Raw genomic sequence first — 26,657 nt, 5'->3', positions numbered from 1 at the left:
GACCTCTGACCTCTGTCCCCCCCCCTGCCCCCCCCCTCCTCCTCCTCCCCCTCCCCTGCAGTAGCTGTGCATCTCCTCCAGAATGTAATATTAGTGGGATAAGGTGATCAGGACCTCTGACCTCTGACCTCTGTCCCCCCTGTGTCCCTCCTCCTCCTCCTCCCCCTCCAGTAGCTGTGCATCTCCTCCAGAATGTAATATTAGTGGGATAAGGTGATCAGGACCTCTGTCCAATTCCCCACCACTGGTAGGTCTTTTGGAGAGGGAGGTGAATTATGGCAATGCGATTGGATACTGTGATTTTATAGAGATGGAAAACAAACTGGGGTTTTTGGTGCAGCTACAAGACAACTAGCGCAAAAAAATAACATTGCGATATTTTCAAAACGATACGCTAGAACGTCCCGATATGCAACTGTAGTGATTTCCACCCCGTCACTAGCGAGTGTGATGAGCAGAGCGCCAGGCTCTCTGTCTCTCTGTCTGTCCGTCTGTGAGGAGGTGAAATGACTGGGTTGACAGCACGGCCGCATCACAAACGGCACCCTACTCCCTTTATAGCACACAACCCTACGGGGGGGGGGGGGGGCCTGGTCAAAAGTAGTGCACTATCTAGGGAAGAGGTTGCCATGAAGGGACACGGTCAGAGAGGTGAAATGATTGGGCTTGACAGCTGGTCTCCACGGGTTCCAAGCTGGGTCAGGGGCTGGGCAGTGAGCCAGAAGCAGGGCCCTGGTCTGAATAGCAATCACTGCATCACACAGGTGACAGACACCTTAGTCTAGGAGCCAAAGTACGTCCCAAACCCCTATTCCCTATAGTAAGACCCTCTGGGGCAATGGTCAAAAAGCAGTGCGCTTCAAAGGGGAATAGGGTGTCAATTAGGACGTAGTCAAGAGCCAGCGAGGCAGCCAGCCAGCGAGGCAGCCAGCCAGCGAGGCAGCCAGCCAGCGAGGCAGCCAGCCAGCCAGCGAGGCAGCCAGCCAGCCAGCGAGGCAGCCAGCCAGCCAGCCAGCCAGCCAGTCAGCCAGCCTGCCAGCGAGCGAGCGAGGCAGCCAGCCAGCCAGCGAGGCAGCCAGCCAGCCAGCGAGGCAGCCAGCCAGCCAGCGAGGCAGCCAGCCAGCCAGCGAGGCAGCCAGCCAGCCAGCGAGGCAGCCAGCCAGCGAGGCAGCCAGCCAGCCAGATGGGATATTGAATACGAGACGTCTGGTATTATTATCCCCCTGACCTGAGAAGGTGTGTTCATAGAGCTGACCGCTTCAAGTTCCCCTGACCAGCTCCTCCGACCCAGTCCCCCCCTCCGACCCAGCCCCCCTCCGACCCAGTCCCCCCGGCTCCTCCAAACTAGTCCCCCCGACCTAGTCCCCCCGACCCAGTCCTCCTCCGACCCAGTCCCCCCCGCCTCCTCCGACCCAGTCCCCCACCGCCTCCTCCGACCCAGTCCCCCACCGCCTCCTCCGACCCAGTCCCCCACCGCCTCCTCCGACCCAGTCCCCCCCGACCTAGTCCCCCCCGCCTCCTCCTCCGACCCAGTCCCCCCCGCCTCCTCCGACCCAGTCCCCCCCGCCTCCTCCTCCGACCCAGTCCCCCCCCGCCTCCTCCTCCGACCCAGTCCCCCACCGCCTCCTCCGACCCAGTCCCCCACCGCCTCCTCCGACCCAGTCCCCCACCGCCTCCTCCGACCCAGTCCCGCACCGCCTCCTCCGACCCAGTCCCGCACCGCCTCCTCCGACCCAGTCCCGCACCGCCTCCTCCGACCCAGTCCCCCCCCTAGTCTCTTCAAATCATCAAAAAGTTGCATGGTGGAGAAACCTGAAAATCTAATAATCTGTGCTGTTTGCTGTTGCTTCCTAACCTGTTGACGCGTTGTGTTCAGTCGTTGCCGTGGAAACAAGAAGGAAACTATCTGTCCAGCGGGCGGCGTGCAGCAGAGTAGTTTTCAACATGACAGTCATGAACACTGGTTCCTCACTGACACACTACACTACACTACACTGACACACACACACACACTACACACACTACACTACACTACACTGATACACACACTACACTACACTACACTGATACACACACTACACTGACACACACTACACTGACACACACTACACTGACACACACTACACTGACACACACACTACACTACACTGACACACACACACACACTACACACACTACACTACACTACACTGATACACACACTACACTACACTACACTGATACACACACTACACTACACTACACTGATACACACACTACACTGACACACACTACACTGACACACACTACACTGACACACACTACACTGACACACACTACACTGACACACACACTACACTGACACACACACTACACTGACACACACACTACACTGACACACACACTACACTGACACACACACTACACTGACACACACACTACACTGACACACACACTACACTGACACACACACTACACTGACACACACACTACACTGACACACACACTACACTGACACACACACTACACTGACACACACACACTACACTGACACACACACACTACACTGACACACACACACACACACACTACACACACTACACTACACTACACTACACTGACACACACACACACACACTACACACACTACACTACACTACACTGATACACACACTACACTACACTGACACACACACTACACTGACACACACACTACACTGACACACACACTACACTGACACACACACTACACTGACACACACACTACACTGACACACACACTACACTGACACACACACTACACTGACACACACACACACACACACACTACACACACTACACTACACTACACTGATACACACACTACACTACACTGACACACACACTACACTGACACACACACTACACTGACACACACACACTACACTGACACACACACTACACTGACACACACACACACTACACTGACACACTACACTGACACACACACTACACTGACACACACAGACACACACACTGACACACACACACACTACACTGACACACACACACTACACTGACACACACACACTACACTGACACACACACTACACTGACACACACACTACACTGACACACACACTACACTGATACACACACACACTACACTGATACACACACACACTACACTGATACACACACACACTACACTGATACACACACACTACACTGACACACACACTACACTGACACACACACTACACTGACACACACACTACACTGACACACACACTACACTGACACACACACTACACTGACACACACACTACACTGACACACACACTACACTGACACACACACTACACTGACACACACACTACACTGACACACACACTGACACTGACACACACACACTGACACTGACACACACACTACACTGACACACACACTACACTGACACACACTGACACTGACACACACTGACACACACACTACACTGACACACACACACTACACTGACACACACACACTACACTGACACACACACTACACTGACACACACACTACACTACACTGACACACACTACACTGACACACACACACTACACTGACACACACACACTACACTGACACACACACACACTACACTGACACACACTGACACACACACTACACTGACACACACTGACACACACACTACACTGATACACACTACACTGACACACACTACACTGACACACACTACACTGACACACACTACACTGACACACACACTACACTGACACACACACTACACTGACACACACACTACACTGACACACACTACACTGACACACACTACACTGACACACACTACACTGACACACACTACACTGACACACACTACACTGACACACACTACACTGACACACACACACACACACACAGACACACTACACTGACACACACACACACACTACACTGACACACACACTACACTGACACACACACTACACTGACACACACACTACACTGACACAGACACTACACTGACACACACACTACACTGACACACACACTACACTGACACACACACTACACTGACACACACACTACACTGACACACACACTACACTGACACACACACTACACTGACACACACACTACACTGACACACACACTACACTGATACACACTACACTGATACACACTACACTGATACACACACTACACTGATACACACACTACACTGATACACACACTACACTGATACACACACTACACTGATACACACACTACACTGATACACACACTACACTGATACACACACTACACTGATACACACACTACACTGATACACACACTACACTGATACACACACGTCCACCTCACAGTGAAGGCTCCTGCTGTCGACTCTATTCATCACACAGGTGAGCCTGCATCCCAAATGGCTTCCCATTCCTTAAGGGCCTGGGTCAAAACGAGTGCACTATATAGGGTATAGGGTCAAAACGAGTGCACTATATAGGGTATAGGGTCAAAACGAGTGCACTATATAGGGTATAGGGTTAAGGGCCTGGGTCAAAACGAGTGCACTATATAGGGTATAAGGTCAAAACGAGTGCACTATATAGGGTACAGGGTTAAGGGCCTGGGTCAAAACGAGTGCACTATATAGGGTATAGGGTTAAGGGCCTGGGTCAAAACGAGTGCACTATATAGGGTATAGGGTCAAAAAAGTCGCTCTGGATAAGAGCGTCTGCTAAATGACTTAAATGTAAATGTAAAACGAGTGCACTATATAGGGTACAGGGTTAAGGGCCTGGGTCAAAACGAGTGCACTATATAGGGTATAGGGTCAAAACGAGTGCACTATATAGGGTACAGGATTAAGGGCCTGGGTCAAAACGAGTGCACTATATAGGGTACAGGATTAAGGGCCTGGGTCAAAACGAGTGCACTATATAGGATATAGGGTTAAGGGCCTGGGTCAAAACGAGTGCACTATATAGGGTATAGGGTTAAGGGCCTGGGTCAAAACGAGTGCACTATATAGGGTATAGGGTTAAGGGCCTGGGTCAAAACGAGTGCACTATATAGGGTATAGGGTTAAGGGCCTGGGTCAAAACGAGTGCACTATATAGGGTATAGGGTTAAGGGCCTGGGTCAAAACGAGTGCACTATATAGGGTATAGGGTTAAGGGCCTGGGTCAAAACGAGTGCACTATATAGGGTATAGGGTTAAGGGCCTGGGTCAAAACGAGTGCACTATATAGGGTATAGGGTTAAGGGCCTGGGTCAAAACGAGTGCACTATATAGGGTATAGGGTTAAGGGCCTGGGTCAAAACGAGTGCACTATATAGGGTATAGGGTTAAGGGCCTGGGTCAAAACGAGTGCACTATATAGGGTATAGGGTTAAGGGCCTGGGTCAAAACGAGTGCACTATATAGGGTATAGGGTTAAGGGCCTGGGTCAAAACGAGTGCACTATATAGGGTATAGGGTTAAGGGCCTGGGTCAAAACGAGTGCACTATATAGGGTACAGGGTTAAGGGCCTGGGTCAAAACGAGTGCACTATATAGGGTACAGGGTTAAGGGCCTGGGTCAAAACGAGTGCACTATATAGGATACAGGGTTAAGGGCCTGGGTCAAAACGAGTGCACTATATAGGGTACAGGGTGACATTTGGAAGACAAACACACAGACTGCAGCAAACCAACCAGTGATGGAGCCACACACAGACTACAGCAAACCAGCCAGTGATGGAGCCACACACAGACTGCAGCAAACCAACCAGTGATGGAGCCACAGACTGCAGCAAACCAACCAGTGATGGAGCCACACACACAGACTACAGCAAACCAGCCAGTGATGGAGCCACACACAGACTACAGCAAACCAACCAGTGATGGAGCCACAGACTGCAGCAAACCAGCCAGTGATGGAGCCACACACAGACTGCAGCAAACCAGCCAGTGATGGAGCCACACACAGACTACAGCAAACCAACCAGTGATGGAGCCACAGACTGCAGCAAACCAGCCAGTGATGGAGCCACACACAGACTGCAGCAAACCAGCCAGTGATGGAGCCACACACAGACTGCAGCAAACCAACCGGTGATGGAGCCACACACAGACTGCAGCAAACCAGCCAGTGATGGAGCCACACACAGACTGCAGCAAACCAGCCAGTGATGGAGCCACACACAGACTGCAGCAAACCAACCGGTGATGGAGCCACACACAGACTGCAGCAAACCAACCAGTGATGGAGCCACAGACTGCAGCAAACCAACCAGTGATGGAGCCACACACACAGACTACAGCAAACCAGCCAGTGATGGAGCCACACACAGACTGCAGCAAACCAACCAGTGATGGAGCCACACACAGACTGCAGCAAACCAGCCAGTGATGGAGCCACACACAGACTGCAGCAAACCAACCAGTGATGGAGCCACACACAGACTGCAGCAAACCAACCAGTGATGGAGCCACACACAGACTACAGCAAACCAGCCAGTGATGGAGCCACACACAGACTGCAGCAAACCAACCAGTGATGGAGCCACACACAGACTGCAGCAAACCAACCAGTGATGGAGCCACAGACTACAGCAAACCAGCCAGTGATGGAGCCACACACAGACTGCAGCAAACCAACCAGTGATGGAGCCACACACAGACTGCAGCAAACCAACCAGTGATGGAGCCACACACACAGACTGCAGCAAACCAGCCAGTGATGGAGCCACACACAGACTGCAGCAAACCAACCAGTGATGGAGCCACACACAGACTGCAGCAAACCAACCAGTGATGGAGCCACAGACTACAGCAAACCAGCCAGTGATGGAGCCACACACAGACTGCAGCAAACCAACCAGTGATGGAGCCACACACACAGACTACAGCAAACCAGCCAGTGATGGAGCCACACACAGACTGCAGCAAACCAACCAGTGATGGAGCCACACACAGACTGCAGCAAACCAGCCAGTGATGGAGCCACACACAGACTGCAGCAAACCAACCAGTGATGGAGCCACACACAGACTGCAGCAAACCAACCAGTGATGGAGCCACAGACTACAGCAAACCAGCCAGTGATGGAGCCACACACAGACTGCAGCAAACCAACCAGTGATGGAGCCACAGACTGCAGCAAACCAGCCAGTGATGGAGCCACACACAGACTGCAGCAAACCAACCAGTGATGGAGCCACACACACAGACTGCAGCAAACCAGCCAGTGATGGAGCCACACACACAGACTGCAGCAAACCAACCAGTGATGGAGCCACACACAGACTGCAGCAAACCAACCAGTGATGGAGCCACAGACTGCAGCAAACCAACCAGTGATGGAGCCACACACACAGACTACAGCAAACCAGCCAGTGATGGAGCCACACACACAGACTGCAGCAAACCAGCCAGTGATGGAGCCACACACACAGACTGCAGCAAACCAGCCAGTGATGGAGCCACACACAGACTGCAGCAAACCAACCAGTGATGGAGCCACAGACTGCAGCAAACCAACCAGTGATGGAGCCACACACACAGACTACAGCAAACCAGCCAGTGATGGAGCCACACACAGACTACAGCAAACCAACCAGTGATGGAGCCACAGACTGCAGCAAACCAGCCAGTGATGGAGCCACACACAGACTACAGCAAACCAGCCAGTGATGGAGCCACACACAGACTGCAGCAAACCAGCCAGTGATGGAGCCACACACAGACTGCAGCAAACCAACCGGTGATGGAGCCACACACAGACTGCAGCAAACCAACCAGTGATGGAGCCACACACAGACTACAGCAAACCAACCAGTGATGGAGCCACACACAGACTACAGCAAACCAGCCAGTGATGGAGCCACACACACAGACTACAGCAAACCAGCCAGTGATGGAGCCACACACAGACTACAGCAAACCAGCCAGTGATGGAGCCACACGCAGACTGCAGCAAACCAACCAGTGATGGAGCCACACACAGACTGCAGCAAACCAACCAGTGATGGAGCCACAGACTGCAGCAAACCAACCAGTGATGGAGCCACACACAGACTACAGCAAACCAGCCAGTGATGGAGCCACACACACAGACTACAGCAAACCAGCCAGTGATGGAGCCACACACAGACTACAGCAAACCAGCCAGTGATGGAGCCACACGCAGACTGCAGCAAACCAACCAGTGATGGAGCCACACACAGACTGCAGCAAACCAACCAGTGATGGAGCCACACACAGACTGCAGCAAACCAGCCAGTGATGGAGCCACACACAGACTGCAGCAAACCAACCAGTGATGGAGCCACACACAGACTGCAGCAAACCAACCAGTGATGGAGCCACAGACTACAGCAAACCAGCCAGTGATGGAGCCACACACAGACTGCAGCAAACCAACCAGTGATGGAGCCACAGACTGCAGCAAACCAGCCAGTGATGGAGCCACACACAGACTGCAGCAAACCAACCAGTGATGGAGCCACACACAGACTGCAGCAAACCAGCCAGTGATGGAGCCACACACAGACTGCAGCAAACCAGCCAGTGATGGAGCCACACACAGACTGCAGCAAACCAGCCAGTGATGGAGCCACACACAGACTGCAGCAAACCAGCCAGTGATGGAGCCACACACAGACTGCAGCAAACCAACCAGTGATGGAGCCACACACAGACTGCAGCAAACCAACCAGTGATGGAGCCACACACAGACTGCAGCAAACCAACCAGTGATGGAGCCACACACAGACTACAGCAAACCAGCCAGTGATGGAGCCACACACAGACTGCAGCAAACCAGCCAGTGATGGAGCCACAGACTGCAGCAAACCAGCCAGTGATGGAGCCACACACAGACTACAGCAAACCAGCCAGTGATGGAACCACACACAGACTGCAGTAAACCAGCCAGTGATGGAGCCACACACAGACTGCAGCAAACCAACCAGTGATGGAGCCACACACAGACTGCAGCAAACCAACCAGTGATGGAGCCACACACAGACTGCAGCAAACCAACCAATGATGGAGCCACACACAGACTGCAGCAAACCAACCAGTGATGGAGCCACACACACAGACTGCAGCAAACCAGCCAGTGATGGAGCCACACACAGACTGCAGCAAACCAACCAGTGATGGAGCCACACACAGACTGCAGCAAACCAGCCAGTGATGGAGCCACACACAGAATGCAGAAAACCAACCAGTGATGGAGCCACACAGACTGCAGCAAACCAACCAGTGATGGAGTCACAGACTACAGCAAACCAGCCAGTGATGGAGCCACAGACTGCAGCAAACCAACCGGTGATGGAGCCATTTCCATGTTGGGGGTCAGAAGGGCCCCGACTGTGTCAAACAGAGAGAGACTGTAACTAATAACTCAAGCAGAACAGTGTCGTGGCACATGGATCACTGATACTGTTTTAGAAAGCAACTCACAAACACACATCCAAAACAATTCAGAGAACTGCAGGAATAAATTAACAGTTGATCTGACAGGTACTTTTATAAATATATATATTAAAATTAAAAATACATTTAAAAGGCTAACAGCGTACTACTCCCCGGTGCACAGATCCAGGTACTCCCCCCCCCTCTCTTTGATAAAACCTCTCCTGAAGCTTTTTCATTGTTTCAGATGTTTTTTTTGAGGGGGGGGGGTTCTCTCTCCATTTTAAAAAGGGAGGGAAACGGTCTCAGTGTTAACTGCACCGTTAGTGGAGGGAGACGTGTTGTGATCAACCAGAACCACAACTGGCAGGTCCTATAATTGCCTCTCCAGAAAAATGGTTCTGTTCATTAAGCACACTGCTGCACTGCCTACCAATCAGGGAGAACCGCTGGGCACTGCCTACCAATCAGGGAGAACCGCTGGGGTGATGTATCCCAACTGGCTCCCTATTCCCTTTATAGGGCACTACTATAGACCCTATTCCCTTTATAGGGCACTACTTTAGACTCTATTCCCTTTATAGGGCACTACTTTAGACTCTAATCCCTTTATAGGGCACTACTTTAGACTCTAATCCCTTTATAGGGCACTACTTTTGATCAACGCTCCCTGTCACTAACTGACCTCCCCCCTATAGATGTTATCAGCCCTGTCACTAACTGACCTCCCCTATAGATGTTACCAGCCCTGTCACTAACTGACCTCCCCTATAGATGTTACCAGCCCTGTCACAAACTGACCTCCCCCCTATAGATGTTACCAGCCCTGTCACTAACTGACCTCCCCCCTATAGATGTTACCAGCCCTGTCACTAACTGACCTCCCCCCTATAGATGTTACCAGCCCTGTCACTAACTGACCTCCCCTATAGATGTTACCAGCCCTGTCACTAACTGACCTCCCCCTATAGATGTTACCAGCACTGTCACTAACTGACCTCCCCTATAGATGTTACCAGCCCTGTCACTAACTGACCTCCCCCTATAGATGTTACCAGCCCTGTCACTAACTGACCCCCCTATAGATGTTACCAGCCCTGTCACTAACTGACCCCCCCTATAGATGTTACCAGCCCTGTCACTAACTGACCTCCCCTATAGATGGTACCAGCCCTGTCACAAACTGACCCCCCATTTATTCTGCTTGAATGCTCAGTTGTTCCTTTCTGTCTCTCTCCTGTACACACACACACACACACCTGAGAGCTGCTATTCAGCACATCTGAAGACTAAAGACTCAATCAGCTGGTAGTAATTAGCGGTAATGCCTGTCGTTATGGTTGACCCAACCGTGTTCTGTTTTCTCCACTGGATACACACACACACACACACACACACACACACACACACACACACACACACACACACACACACACACACCGAGAGAGAGGGCCAAGCCAGATGGGAGTGGAGATCATTCCACCCAGGACATCGCCTTCTGAAGGGCGCATCAGAATGCCAGTGACAAATGAGGACACCTGCTCTCTGCATTTCATCCTAATCTGGTCAGCGGCATTCTGGGGATTTCTGACACAGTGAACGGCAGCTCGAGTTAAGGCTTTATATCATCGGTGTGTGTGTGTGCGCGTGTCAAATCAAAGTTTATTGGTCACGTACACAGATTTGCAGAGGTTAATCGCAGGTGCAGCGAAATGTCTCTCTGAAATATGCACCGTCCCGGGTTTCTATTTAATTATAATGTTTTTACCCCACAGCGGTTAGTAGTGGCACAACCCTTCAGTATTTATTTGTGTGAAAAACAGAATTATGGCAAACAGCCATTACTGTAATTAAAGACTGCAGGGCATTTTCACAGCTCAAGACGCATCAGTAACAGGGGCGGGGGGCGGGGGGCTCGCTAAAGGTGATATTTCCTCAACTTAATTCTCCTTTCAGAAATGCAACTCTTACGGACAGATCCAAGAACACCGTTTAGACATTAAAAAAAACACATTGTCTTCTTTCTTTGTGCTAATTGTTGTAAACATGTCTGTTTGAATGTTATGGTGGGGGGGGGGTTGTATATTGAAAACGAGCCCCAGACACTAGGAAGTTCTGAAATCTGCAGCTCTTTTAAATGTCACAACTTCTGATAGAGAAACTCGTTTCCTTTGTTATTTTGTGGTGTTACAGCACCACCTAGTGGTCGAATCATGTCACTTCACCTGAAGGCAATAAACCAAAATATATGGTCCTGCGAATTAAAGTCCTACTCATCATCTCCCCTGTAAATATTTGGATCCAAACCAGCCAGTAGCCAGGGGGGGGGGGGTGTAATTGCTAAGGATCATCCAAATCAACTGAAATGACCTTACAGAGGTAGAATAAGGATTAACCTATCATAGAGAGGCCTCAGCTGGCGGGCAGCTTCCCCCCACGACACAGCTGAACGAGACACCTCTAGAGTGTAGACTAGTGGTTAGAGAGGAGGGGCGGCAGCGTAGCCTAGTGGTTAGAGTGTAGAGGCGGCAGGGTAGACTAGTGGTTAGAGTGGACTGACATTACAACCGGGGAGACACCTCTATAAACGTAGAAGACTGACATTACAACCGGGGAGACACCTCTATAGAGGTAGAAGACTGACATTACAACCGGGGAGACACCTCTATAGAGGTAGAAGACTGACATTACAACCGGGGAGACACCTCTATAGAGGTAGCAGACTGACATTACAACCGGGGAGACACCTCTATAGACGTAGAAGACTGACATTACAACCGGGAGGCCGTTTGTAAAAATGTAGAAAACAACGATGATACAACTTCAAAAACAAAACAACCCAGCGACAACACATCATCATCACGAGGAAGATGATTGATGAAGAGTGTGGTCATGTAGCGAGGGCGACTCTGGGAACCAGCCAGAGTCGTATCTACTGGACTCCTCCTCCTTCACAGTGTGTTTATCATCCACGTGGACGCCTCAGCAGCTTCACAGTTCAGAGTAGTGGCCAGTCGCCCTCACTAGGAGCCCTCCGCCGCCTCTCCCCTGCATTCCCTCACTAGGAGCCCTCCGCCGCCTCTCCCCTGCATTCCCTCACTAGGAGCCCTCACTAGGAGCCCTCACTAGGAGCCCTCACTAGGAGCCCTCACTAGGAGCCCTCACTAGGAGCCCTCCGCCGCCTCTCCCCTGCATTCCCTCACTAGGAGCCCTCCGCCGCCTCTCCCCTGCATTCCCTCACTAGGAGCCCTCACTAGGAGCCCTCACTAGGAGCCCTCACTAGGAGCCCTCCGCCGCCTCTCCCCTGCATTCCCTCACTAGGAGCCCTCACTAGGAGCCCTCACTAGGAGCCCTCCGCCGCCTCTCCCCTGCATTCCCTCACTAGGAGCCCTCCGCCGCCTCTCCCCTGCATTCCCTCACTGGGAGCCCTCCGCCGCCTCTCCCCTGCATTCCCTCACTAGGAGCCCTCCGCCGCCTCTCCCCTGCATTCCCTCACTAGGAGCCCTCACTAGGAGCCCTCCGCCGCCTCTCCCCTGCATTCCCTCACTAGGAGCCCTCACTGGGAGCCCTCCGCCGCCTCTCCCCTGCATTCCCTCACGAGCGTCATGGGACTCCTCAAATGGTGTGTGTTCCGTGTTCCAAATGGCACCCTAATTCCCTACATAGTGCACTACTTCTGACCAGGGTGTGTAAGGTTGCGGTTGAAAGTAGTGCACTATAAAAAAATCAAGGGAAAAGGGAGGCATTTCAGACCCAGCGTCTGCCCGAGGCATTTCAGACCCAGCGTCTGCCCGAGGCATTTCAGACCCAGCGTCTGCCCGAGGCATTTCAGACCCAGCGTCTGCCCGAGGCATTTCAGACCGAGCGTCTGCCCGAGGCATTTCAGACCGAGCGTCTGCCCGAGGCATTTCAGACCGAGCGTCTGCCCGAGGCATTTCAGACCGAGCGTCTGCCCGAGGCATTTCAGACCGAGCGTCTGCCCGAGGCATTTCAGACCGAGCGAGACTCATTGACGGCAGCTTTGAAGACTGTTTTGTTTCCTCTCGTTAAGTTTCAGTCCTGTTAGTGTGGTTGTTACTGGTCATCACCTGACTCAACGTTAAATCACACAAATCTCAAGTCTTATTTGCAGTTGCCATGGCGGCGTCCCAGTAGCAGAGAGCGCCTGTAAATATGTACATATTTTTAAAAAAATAAAAAATGTATGGTTTTAACTTGTGTTTATAAAAAATAAACTGTTCTGTTTTTGATAACATTGAGTTTAATTGCATATTTCTCTCCTCTCCTGCAGACTACTGGTCAACTGTGTGTTCCTGGTTCTAGTCTCCTGCAGACTACTGGTCAACTGTGTGTTCCTGGTTCTAGTCTCCTGCAGACTACTGGTCAACTGTGTGTTCCTGGTTCTAGTCTCCTGCAGACTACTGGTCAACTGTGTGTTCCTGGTTCTAGTCAACTGTGTGTTCCTCTGTGTGTTCCTCTGTGTGTTCCTCTGTGTGTTCCTCTGTGTGTTCCTCTGTGTGTTCCTCTGTGTGTTCCTCTGTGTGTTCCTCTGTGTGTTCCTCTGTGTGTTCCTCTGTGTGTTCCTCTGTGTGTTCCTCTGTGTGTTCCTGGTTCTCCGATGTTGTTTCCATGTGTACTATCTGCAGTACATCGATTGTTGTCATTGATTTGCTCCCCATTTCGTCACACGGGGTAAGACGTGAGGATCTGTTTTAAACACACCCATAGTGCTCTGATCAAAAGTAGTGCCCTATAGAGGGAACAGGGCGCCACTAAAGTAGTGCCCTATAGAGGGAACAGGGCGCCACTAAAGTAGTGCCCTATAGAGGGAACAGGGCGCCACTAAAGTAGTGCCCTATATAGGGAACAGGGCGCCACTAAAGTAGTGCCCTATATAGGGAACAGGGCGCCACTAAAGTAGTGCCCTATAGAGGGAACAGGGCGCCACTATAGTAGTGCCCTATAGAGGGAACAGGGCGCCACTAAAGTAGTGCCCTATAGAGGGAACAGGGCGCCACTAAAGTAGTGCCCTATAGAGGGAACAGGGCGCCACTAAAGTAGTGCCCTATAGAGGGAACAGGGCGCCACTAAAGTAGTGCCCTATAGAGGGAACAGGGCGCCACTAAAGTAGTGCCCTATAGAGGGAACAGGGCGCCACTAAAGTAGTGCCCTATAGAGGGAACAGGGCGCCACTAAAGTAGTGCCCTATAGAGGGAACAGGGCGCCACTAAAGTAGTGCCCTATAGAGGGAACAGGGCGCCACTAAAGTAGTGCCCTATAGAGGGAACAGGGCGCCACTAAAGTAGTGCCCTATAGAGGGAACAGGGCGCCACTAAAGTAGTGCCCTATAGAGGGAACAGGGCGCCACTAAAGTAGTGCCCTATAGAGGGAACAGGGCGCCACTATAGTAGTGCCCTATAGAGGGAACAGGGCGCCACTAAAGTAGTGCCCTATATAGGGAACAGGGCGCCACTAAAGTAGTGCCCTATAGAGGGAACAGGGCGCCACTAAAGTAGTGCCCTATAGAGGGAACAGGGCGCCACTAAAGTAGTGCCCTATAGAGGGAACAGGGCGCCACTAAAGTAGTGCCCTATAGAGGGAACAGGGCGCCACTATAGTAGTGCCCTATAGAGGGAACAGGGCGCCACTAAAGTAGTGCCCTATAGAGGGAACAGGGCGCCACTAAAGTAGTGCCCTATAGAGGGAACAGGGTGCCACTATAGTAGTGCCCTATAGAGGGAACAGGGCGCCACTATAGTAGTGCCCTATAGAGGGAACAGGGCGCCACTAAAGTAGTGCCCTATAGAGGGAGCAGGGCGCCACTAAAGTAGTGCCCTATAGAGGGAACAGGGCGCCACTAAAGTAGAGCCCTATAGAGGGAACAGGGCGCCACTAAAGTAGTGCCCTATATAGGGAACAGGGCGCCACTATAGTAGTGCCCTATAGAGGGAACAGGGCGCCACTAAAGTAGTGCCCTATAGAGGGAACAGGGCGCCACTATAGTAGTGCCCTATAGAGGGAACAGGGCGCTATCTGGGACCTCTGTTAAATCATAGCTGTTCACTATCCCACATTCAACTTGATTTAATCTTGTTCTGATTTCAGGGTGAACTAGTGGTTAATTGACCAAGCGGTTCTCTCACATCCCACAGAGAGGCTGTGTATCGATCTCAGCCTCTGGGAAATTAGACAGGAAGTTCAGAACAGTCAAAGTCACGTCATTCATGAAATTGGATAAAACCAGATCAAAGTACGACGACCAAAGTTTGAAAACGGACTGTTGCTCCTACATCGATAAAGTTAAATCAGAACGTTCCTGACTCAGACCCCACACTGTTACCAACAGACAGAGACTCAGACCCCACACTGTTACCAACAGACAGACAGAGACTCAGACCCCACACTGTTACCAACAGAGACAGAGACTCAGACCCCACACTGTTACCAACAGACAGACAGAGACTCAGACCCCACACTGTTACCAACAGACAGAGACTCAGACCCCACACTGTTACCAACAGACAGACAGAGAGACTCAGACCCCACACTGTTACCAACAGACAGACAGAGAGACTCAGACCCCACACTGTTACCAACAGACAGACAGAGACTCAGACCCCACACTGTTACCAACAGACAGACAGAGACTCAGACCCCACACTGTTACCAACAGACAGACAGAGACTCAGACCCCACACTGTTACCAACAGACAGAGAGAGAGACTCAGACCCCACACTGTTACCAACAGACAGAGACTCAGACCCCACACTGTTACCAACAGACAGACAGAGACTCAGACCCCACACTGTTACCAACAGACAGAGAGAGAGACTCAGACCCCACACTGTTACCAACAGACAGAGAGACTCAGACCCCACACTGTTACCAACAGACAGAGAGACTCAGACCCCACACTGTTACCAACAGACAGAGAGAGAGACCCCACACTGTTACCAACAGACAGAGAGAGAGACCCCACACTGTTACCAACAGACAGAGAGAGAGACTCAGACCCCACACTGTTACCAACAGACAGAGAGAGAGACTCAGACCCCACACTGTTACCAACAGACAGAGACTCAGACCCCACACTGTTACCAACAGACAGACAGAGAGACTCAGACCCCACACTGTTACCAACAGACAGAGAGACTCAGACCCCACACTGTTACCAACAGACAGAGAGACTCAGACCCCACACTGTTACCAACAGACAGAGAGACTCAGACCCCACACTGTTACCAACAGACAGAGAGACTCAGACCCCACACTGTTACCAACAGACAGACAGAGACTCAGACCCCACACTGTTACCAACAGACAGAGAGAGAGACTCAGACCCCACACTGTTACCAACAGACAGAGAGAGAGACCCCACACTGTTACCAACAGACAGAGAGAGAGACTCAGACCCCACACTGTTACCAACAGACAGAGAGAGAGACTCAGACCCCACACTGTTACCAACAGACAGAGACTCAGACCCCACACTGTTACCAACAGACAGACAGAGAGACTCAGACCCCACACTGTTACCAACAGACAGAGAGACTCAGACCCCACACTGTTACCAACAGACAGAGAGACTCAGACCCCACACTGTTACCAACAGACAGAGAGACTCAGACCCCACACTGTTACCAACAGACAGAGAGACTCAGACCCCACACTGTTACCAACAGACAGACAGAGACTCAGACCCCACACTGTTACCAACAGACAGAGAGAGAGACTCAGACCCCACACTGTTACCAACAGACAGAGACTCAGACCCCACACTGTTACCAACAGACAGAGACTCAGACCCCACACTGTTACCAACAGACAGACAGAGACTCAGACCCCACACTGTTACCAACAGACAGAGAGAGAGACTCAGACCCCTCACTGTTACCAACAGACAGAGAGAGACTCAGACTCCACACTGTTACCAACAGACAGAGAGACTCAGACCCCTCACTGTTACCAACAGACAGAGAGAGTCTCAGACCCCTCACTGTTACCAACAGACAGAGAGAGACTCAGACCCCTCACTGTTACCAACAGACAGAGAGAGACTCAGACCCCACACTGTTACCAACAGACAGAGAGACTCAGACCCCACACTGTTACCAACAGACAGAGAGAGAGACTCAGACCCCACACTGTTACCAACAGACAGAGAGAGAGACTCAGACCCCACACTGTTACCAACAGACAGACAGAGACTCAGACCCCACACTGTTACCAACAGACAGACAGAGACTCAGACCCCACACTGTTACCAACAGACAGAGAGAGAGACTCAGACCCCACACTGTTACCAACAGACAGAGAGACTCAGACCCCACACTGTTACCAACAGACAGAGACTCAGACCCCACACTGTTACCAACAGACAGACAGAGACTCAGACCCCTCACTGTTACCAACAGACAGACAGAGACTCAGACCCCACACTGTTACCAACAGACAGAGAGAGACTCAGACTCCACACTGTTACCAACAGACAGACAGAGAGACTCAGACCCCTCACTGTTACCAACAGACAGAGAGAGTCTCAGACCCCTCACTGTTACCAACAGACAGAGAGAGACTCAGACCCCTCACTGTTACCAACAGACAGAGAGAGACTCAGACCCCTCACTGTTACCAACAGACAGAGAGACTCAGACCCCACACTGTTACCAACAGACAGAGAGAGACTCAGACTCCACACTGTTACCAACAGACAGACAGAGAGACTCAGACCCCTCACTGTTACCAACAGACAGAGAGAGTCTCAGACCCCTCACTGTTACCAACAGACAGAGAGAGACTCAGACCCCTCACTGTTACCAACAGACAGAGAGAGACTCAGACCCCTCACTGTTACCAACAGACGGAGAGAGACTCAGACCCCTCACTGTTACCAACAGACAGAGAGACTCAGACCCCACACTGTTACCAACAGACAGAGACTCAGACCCCACACTGTTACCAACAGACAGAGACTCAGACCCCACACTGTTACCAACAGACAGACAGAGACTCAGACCCCTCACTGTTACCAACAGACAGAGAGACTCAGACCCCACACTGTTACCAACAGACAGAGACTCAGACCCCACACTGTTACCAACAGACAGAGACTCAGACCCCACACTGTTACCAACAGACAGAGACTCAGACCCCACACTGTTACCAACAGACAGAGAGAGACTCAGACCCCACACTGTTACCAAGAGACAGAGAGAGACTCAGACCCCACACTGTTACCAACAGACAGAGAGAGACTCAGACCCCACACTGTTACCAACAGACAGAGAGAGACTCAGACCCCACACTGTTACCAACAGACAGACAGAGAGACTCAGACCCCACACTGTTACCAACAGACAGAGAGAGAGACTCAGACCCCACACTGTTACCAACAGACAGAGAGACTCAGACCCCACACTGTTACCAACAGACAGAGAGACTCAGACCCCACACTGTTACCAACAGACAGACAGAGACTCAGACCCCACACTGTTACCAACAGACAGAGAGACTCCACACTGTGACCTGGAGTCCTGGCTCAAGTTCAGCAGGCTTAATGTGGGACCAATCCGACTAATGACATCACCACGGTCAGTCAGTCACAGCCAGCAGCTACAGTACAGGGAGGGAGGCAAGACACTTAAGAGGGACACAGAGAACCACACACACACAGACAACAGAACCACACACACACAACAGAACCACAGAGACGACACAGAGAACCACACACACACAGACAACAGAACCACACACACACAACAGAACCACACAGAGACGACACAGAGAACCACACACACAAACAACAGAACCACACACACACACACACAACAGAACCACACAGAGACGACACAGAAACCCACACACACAGAGACAGACGTAGAACAGACCACACACACACAACAGAACCACACAGAGACGACACAGAAACCCACACACACAGATAGAAAACCACACACACACAGAAACACACACAGAACCACAACACACAGAACTACACACAGACGACACAGAAAACTACACACAGACACACACACAGAACCACACACAGAACCACACACAGAACCACACACAGAACCACACACAGAACCACACACAGAACCACACACAGAACCACACAGAACCACACAAGGAGGGACGGCAGTCGCAGTAAGTATTCTTGTCTGAGCCAGAACGGCCCACAGGGCAGGAGCCCATGACCTGTAGTGTGAGGCAGCTTGATGAACTCCCTCTGGACCAGACACTAGTCTACGGCAGGCGGTCGCGAGGTCAAAGTGCTGTTTAAACAACCAGAGGTCAAAGTGCTGTTTAAACAACCAGACACTAGTCTACGGCAGGAGGTCACGAGGTCAAAGTGCTGTTTAAACAACCAGACACTAGTCTACAGGAGGAGGTCACGAGGTCAAAGTGCTGTTTAAACAACCAGACACTAGTCTACGGGAGGAGGTCACTAGGTCAAAGTGCTGTTTAAACAACCAGACACTAGTCTACGGCTGGAGGTCAAAGTGTTGTTTAAACAACCAGAGGTCAAAGTGCTGTTTAAACAACCAGACACTAGTCTACAGGAGGAGGTCACTAGGTCAAAGTGCTGTTTAAACAACCAGAGGTCAAAGCGTTGCTGAGAATAAACAAGTTGGAGGTACACAACTATAATTATAATTCAGTTCACACAGTACACAGCTACAGTCCAAATATGTTCTGACTCGCTATACTGTCTCCGGAACATTCTCAGGGAAAGAGAGAGAACCTACTGCCAACAAGGAAGTCCACACTCCAGAATCCTCTAGCATGACATAACCATGGCAACACCCCAGTTGACATTCCCTGGGCTTTATTCTGTTATGTTTAATTCCCTCCAACAATGTCACAGGGATCCCTGGCCTTCAAGAAGACCCCCCCCCAAACTTAACATTCGGGGGTTGCATCCCAAATAGAAACTTATTTACTATACGGTGCACTTCACACCATAGTACAACGTCTCTGGGGGAAAAAAAAAAAACATTTTTACCGCCCAGATTGCGCTAAACGAGTGTGTGTTTGAGTGTCACATTACCACGGTACTTAACAGATTAGAAGAGGACCCAGGGAACTCAGGAGAAGACTCTCATAATGATTAAAACTGTAATCTAGGGCAGCAGTGTAATAGACTGTCAGCAATTCCATTTGAAAAGGTAGCATAAACCTCTGGCTGACGGAGGAAGCTCAGAATATACATCCAAATGGACCCCTATTTACATAAGGCTCTGGTCCAAAGTAGTGCACTAAATAGGGAATATGGTGTCGTTTGGAACAAAGGCCTTATTTCCAACTTCTGCAGTCGGCTGCTGCGTATTTGCATTAGATTAGAATTAAAAAGTCAGAGAAGAGAGAGACAGAGAGACAGAGAGGAGATACTCCATTAGTTTTGTGTCACTCATAAAATGTCATTAACATTTGGTCGGCCCGTGCTCTGCTGCCTAAAGAGGAAAGAACCATTTCTCTAAGATGAAAGAAGACCTTATAAAAACAGTTCCTAAGACAAGCATCAATGCTTCTCTTCAATACTGGCACAGGTGACAACGCAAATTAATCAAAGTGTTTAAAAAAAATATGTAGAATTTAACCTGGCTGCAGAATAAACTGAAACATTGTTGCTGAAAATAATTTTTTAAATAAAGGTGAAGCAATGAAAAAGGAATGTGTGGAAGTCGGAACCCTTGAATTAGAATCATCATTAGACTCATTCTGATTCTAGAAGTGGAACATCTGAAAGACTGATGTCTGGTGTGGAAGGAGCCGTCTCAAATGGCCCCCTATTCCCTATACAGAACACTACTTCTGACCAGTCAAGCCCAAGGAGAGGTCAAACCTTATTTGTCCACGTGGTGTCGAGAAAGACGGAGCAGAGCAGACAGACAACGTCGGTCAATAGAGTACAGAGGCAGTGGGATTTACAACTAGCTACTTATCCCCTGGCTAATTTAACATGTTGATACGGCCCAGCTTGTCTGAGGCAAAGCATATACAACCACCACAACGTAATGCTGGACTGTATAGACCTGGATCTGGGATATCAACAATACTTCTGTGTCCTGAACTGACTGAATATCCAACATTGTTATTTTAACATTAGTCAGCTACCACACCCTTAGTGAAGTACCTCAACCTCTGAGTCGAATCGACACTTAACATTGTTTACATTCTTAAGCCCTTATGTGTGTGTTCTCTGGTGTTGCATGCTGGTCTTAGTTTGCTGAAATCCAAACAACGTTTTGTAAAGGTAACCTGTAACGTCCAGTAATGGATACCACAAATCTCAGGTTTACAATCTGTAGCTATGTTTGACTGTATGATATATTACACACGACCATTAGAAAAGCAGAGACAAATGTCTCTTTCATTTGGAGAGAAAGAGAGAGAGTGGGCTTTGGAGCATTTGGCACAGAGCAAATCCTTGTAAAAAAAATGATTAATGTCTACGTTTTACATTATCAGTGGGAGAAGAAAAAACAGGGATTTAAGCACAATGTGAGTGCAGACAAGACAGATTGACTCTCAAAACAAAAATCAGTACATGAATGTCAATTATTAGCAGGTTTACCGGAACAAGTATTTAACTACCAAAGCCTGAATCATTGCAGAGTGGATGATGGGCAAAAACGCATTGTCAAAAAGTCACTTCAGCTCGTCCTGAGAGTTTTAATGTTACACAATCCAGGGTGAGTTGTTTCACTTTGAGTTAAACTGTGTCGAGTCAGTGATCGTTTTTTTTTAATAAAAAAGGCCTCTATCTCTCTACTTACAAACTTTGGTTTACGGTCTCCATCCTCGCCTCCAGACGATCCACCTTGTCCTCCCTTCTTTCGCTGTTTGTCTCGTGCACTGGACTGAAGATTTGTCCAGTTCTCCATGGCAACTACAGTAGATTAGCTACTCGCTGGCACTACTGTACCCGACCTTTACAAACAAAACAAAACAACGGCGAAACATGCAATACGGTTTGTTGAACAAAAGAGATTATTGGTGGAAAAGTTACTTTAAAACCTGATATCGGGGTACAAAACTAGGGAGAGAGAGAGAGAGAGAGAAAAGCGACTCTTTCAAAGATGCTAACGAGCTAGCTAACTATCACGGTCGGATTTCCTTAATCCAATTTGTAAGCTTTTTCAGGTAGGTTTTTCCTTCCAAGACGTATAGAAAAGATAACAGTCGTTTTTCTTGAATACAATTGTTGAAATATTTGCCAAACGAGGTTGACAAAGGCAGTTAAGCTATCAGAACAACGTTAAAGCGAGTTGATATTTTTCAACAGCTCAAACTTCTGACTTGGGAAAAAAAATTGTTCAGTCCGAAAACCGCGCCACCGGAAGATGTCGGTGTGACGTCGTGTCATTCTAGCCAATCGTTTTTGCCGACAACGGAAACGCCTTTAATTTTGAGATAAATGATTGGCCGTTTGTCATGTCACTCAATTCCATTCCCATTGATGAAGCAGCCTGATAAAAAAAACGACGCGGGGAAAAAAGCACGTTGGTTATTAAATCAACAAAGGCTGTTTTGACAAAAATGTTGACAGTTTTACCTTGTAAGACTAAAATTAACATTTTCCCTGAATCAAACTGTTACAAAATCTTACTCTGAATAGTCTGTCGGAATCATCAAACCTTTCTTTGGATATTTTACAATTATTTAGTGGTTTCTTGTAGAGGACTGTATTGCTAGTAGCCGGTCCCGACATAGATCATTGAGGCGCGGTCGGTCGGACAGACATGCAATTTTGGGATGAAAATATTTTCGTTGTCCCTGAGATTATTTGTAAACTGTTGTCTTTCTGCTTTGTATGCGTTAGCCTAATTTTACATACTGTATTTAAATCACATATTTGACTTTTTTCACACTCAACGACAGTAGTTTACCTCTCCGAGTTGAGCTTGCGAGTTCATGTGCCCCTTACATGTATGTTGTACATGTGTGTCTGGCCTCATTGGAATCGAGTAAATCAAATAAAATGTTATTGGTCACATAAACATGGTTAGCAGATGTTAATGTGAGTGTAGCGAAATGCTTGTGCTTCTAGTTCTGACAATGCAGTAATATCTAACGAGTAATCTAACCTAACAATTCCACAACTACCTTATACACACAAGTGTAAATTAATAAGAATATGTACATAAAGATATATGAATGAGCGATGGTACAGAGCGGCATAGGCAAGATGCAGTAGATGGTATCGAGTATATACATATGAGATGAATAATGTAGGATATGTAAACATATTAAGTGGCATTGTTTAAAGTGACTAGTGATACATCTTTTACATCAATTTCGATTATTAAAGTGGCTGGAGTTGAGTCAGTATGTTGGCAGCAGCCACTCAATGTTAGTGGTGGCTGTTTAACAGTCTGATGGCCTTGAGATAGAAGCTGTTTTTCAGTCGCTCGGTCCCAGCTTTGATGCACCTGTACTGACCTCGCCTTCTGGATGAGAGCGGGGTGAACAGGCAGTGGCTCGGGTGGTTGTTGTCCTTGATGATCTTTATGGCCTTCCTGTGACATTGGGTGGTGTAGGTGTCCTTGATCGCAGGTAGTTTGCCCCCGGGTGTGATGCGTAAAGGCAGACCTCACCACCCTCTGGAGAGCCTTACGGTTGTGGGCGGAGCAGTTGCCGTACCAGGCGGTGATACAGCCCGACAGGATGCTCTCGATTGTGCATCTGTAGAAGTTTGTGAGGGTTTTAGGTGACAATTGGTGAGTATGCTGCCTACACGGCGGACAATCACGTGGCAGTTCACTTTAATATGAAATTAACTTAAATATGATTAGACTGCAGTTTACGACAGTGTCTGTAAAATACATATTGACAATGGAAAGAAGTGGATGGTGCTCAACCAACGTGAGTTGAGATTTAATCAGAAGATAATTGAAAAGGAAGGGGTATAGTATAGTATTTGATTGTATTTTGTCTCTGACTGCAAACCGTCCTCCTAAAAGGTATATCCAATATGCAAAACATATAGCAAGTGTTGCTGTCATCTTCCTTCATGCTTCAAGTTCAGTAGTACCTGCAAGCAATGGCGATCCATCATTCAGGGCAGGTGGGGCCCCACACTTTTAGAAAATAAATAAATACAAATTATATATATATATTATTATTATGTATTTTTGGGGGGGCGGTGGGTTGCCTGTTTTGCATGTTATTTTGGCATTAATATGTGTCCCATATCAGTTTGCAAACAATGTAAAAAAAAATATATATATATATATATATATATAATTGAGTTAATAAAGTCACATACAAACATGTTCTCTCTTGTGTTTTCTTGAGTAAGGCAGCTCCAAAACGCAGGTTGTTTTCTTGAGTAAGGCAGCTCCAAAACGCAGGTGTTTCAGTCTAGCTCAGTGCTTTCCTGTGGTGGTGGTGGGAGCGAGACAGCAAAAAATAGGAGCATTGCGCCGTGATTGGCTTGGTGTTCTGTCACTCATGGAGACACTACGTCATCGCCAAGTTTAAGTCCTTATATGGTTAAATATGCAAAATTTATAGTTATATTACAAGTGTCCTTCCAAGAAGGCTGAAGGTCATTGACCACAGATATAATGATGTCAAATCATGTGATATCTACAGTAGTTCTGATTGGACAGATCATGTCAACATCATATTTTCAAAGTCTTAGCTAGCAGTCATCATCATGAATCAAGTCGACAATCTACTGACAAATCATGTTTATTCCTTGTCATATGAAGAGAAATAATGAAGGGGAAATGATAGATAAAACGTATCGGTTCTTATCGGCCATTGGACATAAAGATTACACAACAAGTTGGAAATCGTAAATTCAACAATGAGTGGTTTGGAAGGAATCAGTGGCTAACTGCAAGCAGTGCAAAGCAACCAGTAGCCTGCTATTCAGTGGAGTGGCTGTGTGGTTTTTCTCCTAGAGTTCCCACCATACATCCAGAGAAGGCCAGACTATGATGACAAAGTTTGATGACAAAATATGCCCACAAATTACTGCCGCGCCACCTTCCTGTTCAAGTGAGCACAGCACAACAAGGTGAGTCCAAAAATGTCTTGTATGCTGCTGCATAAATGATGTAATATACCAGGGAGATGTGTGTCCTGTAGCTAAGAAAGTAATACTAAGTGTATGTTGTATAGTAAGATGTTAGTAGCCCATGTGCCTCACCCTAATAATTTGGTTTATTTTCACCTCTTAATTTCGCCTAACGTTACTGCTCTGACTTGGTGGTGCTGCACATGAAGCCTATAACCTGTTTTTGAGAAATGTCATCATCTAATATTGTAAGAGGTTTCATTGCCTGCTTATATGCCCCCTTTATTTATCCTCCGGTTCTGACTTGGTGTACAGGGAAAATACTGTAAGAACAGGCCCACGTTCTGCATTCTGTCACAGTACTTTTCAAAAGTGCTAAACATAGTAGTTATATTTACTACATCAGTCTTACTGTAGCTCGCTCATTAATGTCTTAATCGAAATGACGGATTGCCTCTGCTCATCTTTCCCTAATGCAATAGTTTGTCCATCTCACTTGTCAGTAGAAACCACATTTGTTTAATTAAGCAAGTCCAAAAAAAACTAGGCTGAATGAATTGTTTCGCTGCCAGACAAGGTGTCAGCTGATAGCCAGGTGTAGCCGTGGTAAGGATTCACTCCATGGTGCTGAACAGACAGCTCCGCTGATGAGACAGCTTTATATTGGCCCTAACAGATTGTGGGCTCTGCTTGTCGCTGTTATAGTGCAATTAATGCATTGTTTAGTGTTGTGTTGTGTCTATGCTGGCATGCATCTAAAAAAAACATGTTTTATAGTTTGCCACACCAAGATTTTTATTTACATGCTAAAATCATCATTGCCTGCGAGATTAGGTGCGTGAGGTCTCAATTTGAATAGAGTAGGCTGTGGCCTATGCATGGATGGAGAAGCACCGGGCAGTTACTTTTCCAAGGAAATATACTTCCTAAATAGGCCTATAATTAGGCTATAGTTTACAAAATTACCTAGAAAAGAAATAATGGTCACCCATATTTCATCTTCTGAAAATCCTCCCATTCCTAAAAGGTAGGATATAAAAATAGCTCAAGAAAAGTGCTCAATCTCTCCAACTCGGATCTCTTCAAACTACATCTATCATAGTGGCTGATAGAGCCCAGTAATACAGATAGGCTAATACAATGTGCCACGTGAAAATCTCTCGTATTTTAACCTATTTCTTCAGTTATTTTTTGCGCATTTGATATTGCCTATACAGGGTGCAAAAATGCTGTGACCATGGCTGGCAAGTGACCGTCTA

General features: G+C 48.6%; 1 long non-coding RNA gene across 1 annotated transcript in view; it reads right to left on the bottom strand.

Moving 5' to 3' along the window:
* LOC124018551 overlaps window positions 1-22,239 on the bottom strand; it is a 47,690-nt gene extending 25,451 nt beyond the window's left edge. Inside the window, exon 1 of the long non-coding RNA XR_006835638.1 lies at window positions 22,148-22,239. This is a non-coding gene — a long non-coding RNA (uncharacterized LOC124018551). The remainder of the gene's footprint in view (window positions 1-22,147) is intronic.
* Between the last annotated feature and the right edge of the window lie 4,418 nt (window positions 22,240-26,657).

This window comes from Oncorhynchus gorbuscha, unplaced genomic scaffold, assembly GCF_021184085.1.
Source record: "Oncorhynchus gorbuscha isolate QuinsamMale2020 ecotype Even-year unplaced genomic scaffold, OgorEven_v1.0 Un_scaffold_544, whole genome shotgun sequence".
In the NCBI taxonomy this organism is placed as follows: domain Eukaryota; kingdom Metazoa; phylum Chordata; class Actinopteri; order Salmoniformes; family Salmonidae; genus Oncorhynchus; species Oncorhynchus gorbuscha.
The sequence above is the reverse complement of the archived record's forward strand: the minus strand, read 5'-3'. Positions and strand labels throughout refer to the sequence as shown.